The sequence below is a fragment of the Pinus tabuliformis genome, chromosome Q, assembly GCF_031772625.1.
Source record: "Pinus tabuliformis cultivar Carrire ecotype Pingquan chromosome Q, CPIR1, whole genome shotgun sequence".
In the NCBI taxonomy this organism is placed as follows: domain Eukaryota; kingdom Viridiplantae; phylum Streptophyta; class Pinopsida; order Pinales; family Pinaceae; genus Pinus; species Pinus tabuliformis.
The window spans coordinates 1,091,064,690-1,091,072,366 of record NC_142296.1 but is presented as its reverse complement, the minus strand read 5'-3'; positions in this window follow the sequence as shown (position 1 = coordinate 1,091,072,366).

Genomic DNA, 7,677 nt, shown 5'->3' with positions numbered 1-7,677 from the left:
GACCTTGCTTGGTTGCAGTCCCTAGTACTGGTTTTGTGATAACATTTTGGTGCGTCTGCCGGGAGTCGAAGATTGAATTTCTGAAGGTAGCAGAAGTTCAAATGATTTTCAAGGCTGCAGAACTACCTTGGCGACTCCACACATCAAAGAACAAATTAGAAGGTGACTCCACTGCTAGAAGATCAGTAGCTTGATGAAGTTTCAAGATGGATTCCACTGCGAGAAAGAATGCCAGGTATGCTCCTATGAATCGGTCTCATGTCCCTGGTTTTCCAAATCCTATGCCAAAGGTTGATTGGTTAGATGATCTTCCAATATTTAAAGATGAAAAGAAGGATGATGCTGCTCTCCATTTGGTTAAGTTTCACATACATGTACGCAGTCTTAAGGTTCATTTCCCTGAAGATTGTCTCATGAGGATGTTTATGGCTACTTTAGAAGGAGAAGCATGGTCTTGGTATAAAAGTTTGGAAAATGATTCATTATCTTCTCTTGCTGATTTCCATGATGCGTTCTGTGAAATGTATAAAGAATGTTATCCTTCCTTGTTGCTGCTCAAAGATTGCTGTAGGCATTCTTTGAATCTTATTCAGTACTTGGAGGATTGTTATGATGATGATGAATTTACAGATGAAGAAATTTTAGAGGCTCTTCATGACAATGTTTTTCAGCACCAAGAAGAAGGTATAACACTCCATGAAGCGCCGCATGAAGAACAACAAGAGTTTACCTGTGAAAACCATGTTTTATCCTTTGATATTGATGAAGAGATGCAGCAAATTTGTCAGGCTTCAGATCATAATGAAGACGGAATTAATTGCACTCAGCAAGAAGAAATATTGGAGGAAATTTTTTATGATCCTCAGGCAGAGGAAAAGCTTGCTCAATTTTGTAATTCCTTGCAGCAGCTTACCCCAAATAATAATCATAATAGTGAGGAAAATTCCACTGTTTGTTGGAATGATTCAGAAAAGCAACTGGATAGCTTGTCAAATAGAAAAGTGGATAGTACATCAGACGAGTCTTGTGTGGTTGAGAATCAGGGGCCTGAAAATGAAGAGTGTTATCATGATCATTATTTTCAATAGCTTTCTATGACAGAACACAAGGAGACTACGCTGGTTCCTTTCTCTTTCACGATTGAGGAACTGAACACGGTGGTTGAAGATCAGTTGGCACAGCTGGAAAGTGTCGAGGAAGGACAAGCTGATCATGTGTTTTGGGATCCTATAGCTGATTACATGGAAGAGTTTTATTCTCCAGTGTTTCAGCTTACCTATGAAGATCAGAGACAGTTTCAGTGGCAGCGGTCATTACATTATCACATTGGCTCTGAAATCCGATGCAGTCAAAGACATTTTCAGTGGCAGCTGTCATCTCACTATCACATTGGCGCTGAACTTCGGGACAGGCAAAGAAGTCAAATGTCAGATAAAGCAAATGACTGGCTGCATTGGAAGTTTCATATTGATTGAGCTGAGGAAAGTTTAAATGGTTAGGGTAGGTAGGTAAATTGCAAATAAGCTCAAGGTTGGCTGAGCATTTATTTTTCAGTAGCATTAGTTTCTTTCTCCTACAGTCAGGCTTGTCAAGCAAATTTCTGTTTGTTACAAATGGGTAAGGCACTGGAGCTGCGTGTTCTTAGCGCACCACAAGGGCACACTATCCCTAGTGGAGCCACTGTTATCACTGAAAATGCTATTGTCAAATTTTTTTTTAGTCTAGCTTAAAGACCGGGTGTTTTCGCAGCGCCTGGATTCTGTTTAGCAGTTTCGTAGCGCTACCTGTTTGCGTGGTTTCGTAGCGTGCTACGAAATTGGGAATTGGTTCAAGTTTTCAGCGAAGGTCTAAATCCTAGCATGCCTATTGTATAGAGTTTTGCTTCCCTCCAGGGATGTTGATGAGGGCAGTGACAGTGTGTCCAAGGAGGCACCCTATGATGATGCAGCTATTGTGGGTTTGGCATCAAGTACATTAAGGGAGTTATCTTTGAAGTCTGGTTCATGGGTGATTGTGAAAGATGTACATACTAATGTGGGAGACTTGCAGGAGATTTTGTGTTGAATCCTCCAGACAAAGAATCTATTAAATTCCATAAAACATAGAGTGTTTGATATTTGGGATTGTCTTTTCACAATCTGTAACTTCTTTCACAAAACAAGGCGCCACAATGGATTGAAAGATTTGAGAAATATTTATGATAAAGTTCATATTCACACCTTGTTCAAGGATAAAGATAAGGATACTTCGGCTTTTCAATCTGAGGATGATTGATTTTTCGGTCATAAGTGACCTCTAAGGAAGATTGTCTAAAGTAGAGGTTTGACCGTTTTGTCGTTGCATTGGAAGATGTTTCCAAGGATGCGCTACTTTTCTTAAAGGACAAAGCCTTGGAACTCTTGAATTCCTGGTTTCTGTTTCACTGCAAAATATGGTACCCAAGGTTAAATGTTTTTCCTATATATTGTGCTCGGTCTTTTTCCCATGGATACCTTACACTTTGTAAAGTCACTGCTGCATAGAAAAGGATATATGGGAACTGAAAGATCTAGGACATCAAACAGCTCAGAGGATTGTTCTGGTTTCTGGTCCATTGCATTTTGTGCGAGAAATAAACCAAAATTTTCCAAATTTGGTTTCGTTTTGTCTCGGATGAAGCTTAATCAGTTAATCAAAGATGAAATCATTACCAGTTAGCGCATGGTGCCTTCAGGAAAATCCCTGATAGAAATAAATGGAGATTTAGCAAACGTCGAGAGCATTGGTCTTTTCTCGTTGAGGGGATTGGTTCGTGGTGAATTGTCATTGGCAGACCAAGCAGCAAGGTTGAAAGTTCTGCGAAAGGTAATGAAGATGTTACTATATACACCTGCGCCATCCGAACAGGGTTCTTTTCGTTCAAGACTTCCGTTCTATCCTCGTAAACTATCTGAGCAATCTTAGGATAAAAGTTAAATGTAATTTAATGTGGACATCATGCACTTTTAAACAAGAACGAAATTTTAGGTCATTGGTTTGGCACCGACGTGAATCATAATACAGATGGCGCTGAAGGAGTTAGGTTTGGTCTTTTGGCTGATTTATACGCGTCCACATAATCGGTATCATGATAAATCCGATCCTCATGACCGTGAATGGTGTTAAGGAGCCCGAGTATTTTGTAAACATGTTGCGCAGATCCGAGAGGCACGTGCAGAGTATCCAATGCCAAATGTAACTCATACAGATGCTACTTAGAAGGATGATGTGCTGAGTGATGTTTTTTGTTTAGCTCACCGCGGTTTAAATAATGGCGTTATTCCAAAAAAGACACAGAGGTGCGCCTGCCACTGAAAAGATATTTCCATGGATGCTCATCCCTCGGCTATCGAGCAGCATAAGAATTGGATCCGTTTTTGGTGAAACGAATCGGGGGTGTCTACCATAGGGACTTGAAGCCAGAAAATTTGCTTCTGGATACATATGGAAATCTTAAAGTATCAGATTTTGGCCTAAGTGCTCTGTCTCAACAAGTCGGGGATGACGGTTTGCTTCAGGGAGGCAGAGCTAATTAATTATTTTAGATCCCAAGAATGAAGTAATATTTCTGTAGTTGGAGTTGAAGTGCATTTTTAGGGAGTTGAGGTTGAATTGTTGTGCCAATTTTGGAGAGACCGTGTAGGGTCTTCCTAGAAATCATTCACTCAGCCAAGTTCTGGAATATTTGTCCATATTGCTGCCTTTCAAAGCAAGGTTTCGATCAGCCAATTACACCCTAGAGGAGGACAAATGATTTACTTGCATTTCAAGAATTTGTGCCAAGTCTATCTTCAAAATTTGGAGCTGAACTTGTGGTCGAATTTACTACAACTAGTGGGCCAAAAATCTGTCTTAGGGACTGATATTTTCATGTTGATCTCAGATCTGAAGGTGCCACGAATTTGTCATTTCTGGGTTGAAATTTGCTAGATTAAATACTGTAGTACCTTTGTGTTGATTTCATGAGTATACCCAGGTGTTGGGAGGTGAAAAACAATTATTAAATCTCTGTTGAACACTGCATGTAATTGCTGATACTATTACTCTGAATGATGACCTCCATATGCAGTCATTTGCTCACTATAGTGGCTGGAAAAAGGGTAGATATACAATGGGGCAATTGCAGACTTATGGTCATGTGGTGTCATCCTATTTGTTTTAATAGCAGGTTACTTGCCTTTTGATGATCCAAACCTTATGACATTGTATAAAAAGATATATAAATCAGATTTTACATGCCCTTCATGGTTTTCTTCTGGTGCAAAAGAGAAATTACAGGATGAAGATGCAAGGTTCAAAGACTGGAAGAAAGGGTCATTTGAATGTAGCTACAGAGGTATTTGAAGTAGCTTCTTCTCTTTTTATGGTTGAAGTCCGCAAGGCTAGAGGTGATACCTTGGAATTTCTTAAGTTTTACAAGAACCTTTTGGCAGGCCTAAAAGTATCTCCAGAAAGCAGAGGAATCCGAGCATGCTGTTTGAGTTTGTTTTTAGGAAAAGCTATTGACATTGAAGCCTGGCAGCTAAACAGGATTATTTGCAAATTGTTGTTCGTTTGTTGGAATGAGGAAGATCATTAATAAATGTAGCACAGTGTTAGCAGAAAACCAGTGAGGGGGACTGTGTTTTTAAATCACACAGCAGTTTCGTAGCGCGCTACGAAACTGCTGTAGGTGATGATTTTAAAAAAACACAGAGCAGCTAGTGTAATACTGTGAGCAGGAGTTGTGAAAGAGAGACATCTGTCTATGCCACCTACAGTACATTCAAAAACATGGTAGTACTTCATGCCTGGGGTTGTTAAATGATTTGGGAACATGTTGCTACACTTTCGGAGAAGGTTGGGAGACATAGACCATTATAATAGGAGCACACTTTCTGGTCATTAAATGAGCCATCAGCGCTTTCAAGCATCCCAAGCCAGTATTCATTGTATCTGCAGCTCAGCCATCTCAATCCAACTAGCAAAAGGACGTGTGTCAAGAGCCAGAAAAGCATCAAGCATACGAGGAGAAAGGAATTAATGTTTTAGTTTGATTAGGATTGTGTGCAATTACATTTCAGCACTTTGTAATTAATGCATTAGTGAGTAGCATGTAGGAATAATTAATAGCCACCTTCGAGGCTCCCCTCATGCTGGAGGAGGATGCTCGAGGTGTTTGAGTTTGCTTGCTTATATATGGGCCAAGGTTAGATGTAGAAGGGGTTGGACTGTATATACAAAAACAGAGTTTTTTAGAGCTTATGAAAAGACTGTTACAGTAATGGCAAACAGGGTTTTTTCTTCCCAAGATTCTCAATGCATCTTTTTGTTCAAATGTGATGGTGGTTTAGTTTCTTAATGTTCTTTTTACAGCCTTGTTCTGGCACAATCCCTCAGAATTCATATTATATGCTCTGACTTCCTGTGTGCTTGACAGGCTGTGGGTTTTGGTGAAGCATGTTTGAACATCACTCAGAATTCATTTTTTAATGCTCTGACTTCCTGTATGTTCAGCAGGCTTTGATTTAGGTAAATTATGTTTGAACCTTTGATGATGCAAAGAGCCTTGGCTTCTATGAGATGACTGTGATTTGGTTTATTAACTGTGAGAGACTCCATAGCCCAATGAAGACTAATTTGATGTATGTCCAACCAGCTATATTTTTATAAATGTGTGAAGAGTTAGCCCTCTAGTGTTTGAAGGATTTTGTCAAGAGTCGTGAGAGAGCCCTCTCTGATTAGGAAGGCTAATTCCTAATCTAAAGTATGGTCTGAAACAGTTACATGAGACCTTGCTTGGTTGCAGTCCCTAGTACTGGTTTTGTGATAACATTTTGGTGCGTCTGCCGGGAGTCGAAGATTGAATTTCTGAAGGTAGCAGAAGTTCAAATGATTTTCAAGGCTGCAGAACTACCTTGGCGACTCCACACATCAAAGAACAAATTAGAAGGTGACTCCACTGCTAGAAGATCAGTAGCTTGATGAAGTTTCAAGATGGATTCCACTGCGAGAAAGAATGCCAGGTATGCTCCTATGAATCGGTCTCATGTCCCTGGTTTTCCAAATCCTATGCCAAAGGTTGATTGGTTAGATGATCTTCCAATATTTAAAGATGAAAAGAAGGATGATGCTGCTCTCCATTTGGTTAAGTTTCACATACATGTACGCAGTCTTAAGGTTCATTTCCCTGAAGATTGTCTCATGAGGATGTTTATGGCTACTTTAGAAGGAGAAGCATGGTCTTGGTATAAAAGTTTGGAAAATGATTCATTATCTTCTCTTGCTGATTTCCATGATGCGTTCTGTGAAATGTATAAAGAATGTTATCCTTCCTTGTTGCTGCTCAAAGATTGCTGTAGGCATTCTTTGAATCTTATTCAGTACTTGGAGGATTGTTATGATGATGATGAATTTACAGATGAAGAAATTTTAGAGGCTCTTCATGACAATGTTTTTCAGCACCAAGAAGAAGGTATAACACTCCATGAAGCGCCGCATGAAGAACAACAAGAGTTTACCTGTGAAAACCATGTTTTATCCTTTGATATTGATGAAGAGATGCAGCAAATTTGTCAGGCTTCAGATCATAATGAAGACGGAATTAATTGCACTCAGCAAGAAGAAATATTGGAGGAAATTTTTTATGATCCTCAGGCAGAGGAAAAGCTTGCTCAATTTTGTAATTCCTTGCAGCAGCTTACCCCAAATAATAATCATAATAGTGAGGAAAATTCCACTGTTTGTTGGAATGATTCAGAAAAGCAACTGGATAGCTTGTCAAATAGAAAAGTGGATAGTACATCAGACGAGTCTTGTGTGGTTGAGAATCAGGGGCCTGAAAATGAAGAGTGTTATCATGATCATGATTTTCAATAGCTTTCTATGACAGAACACAAGGAGACTACGCTGGTTCCTTTCTCTTTCACGATTGAGGAACTGAACACGGTGGTTGAAGATCAGTTGGCACAGCTGGAAAGTGTCGAGGAAGGACAAGCTGATCATGTGTTTTGGGATCCTATAGCTGATTACATGGAAGAGTTTTATTCTCCAGTGTTTCAGCTTACCTATGAAGATCAGAGACAGTTTCAGTGGCAACGGTCATTACATTATCACATTGGCTCTGAAATCCGATGCAGTCAAAGACATTTTCAGTGGCAGCTGTCATCTCACTATCACATTGGCGCTGAACTTCGGGACAGGCAAAGAAGTCAAATGTCAGATAAAGCAAATGACTGGCTGCATTGGAAGTTTCATATTGATTGAGCTGAGGAAAGTTTAAATGGTTAGGGTAGGTAGGTAAATTGCAAATAAGCTCAAGGTTGGCTGAGCATTTATTTTTCAGTAGCATTAGTTTCTTTCTCCTACAGTCAGGCTTGTCAAGCAAATTTCTGTTTGTTACAAATGGGTAAGGCACTGGAGCTGCGTGTTCTTAGCGCACCACAAGGGCACACTATCCCTAGTGGAGCCACTGTTATCACTGAAAATGCTATTGTCAATTTTTTTTTTAGTCTAGCTTAAAGACCGGGTGTTTTCGCAGCGCCTGGGTTCTGTTTAGCAGTTTCGTAGCGCTACCTGTTTGCGTGGTTTCGTAGCGTGCTACGAAATTGGGAATTGGTTCAAGTTTTCAGCGAAGGTCTAAATCCTAGCATGCCTATTGTATAGAGTTTTGCTTCCCTC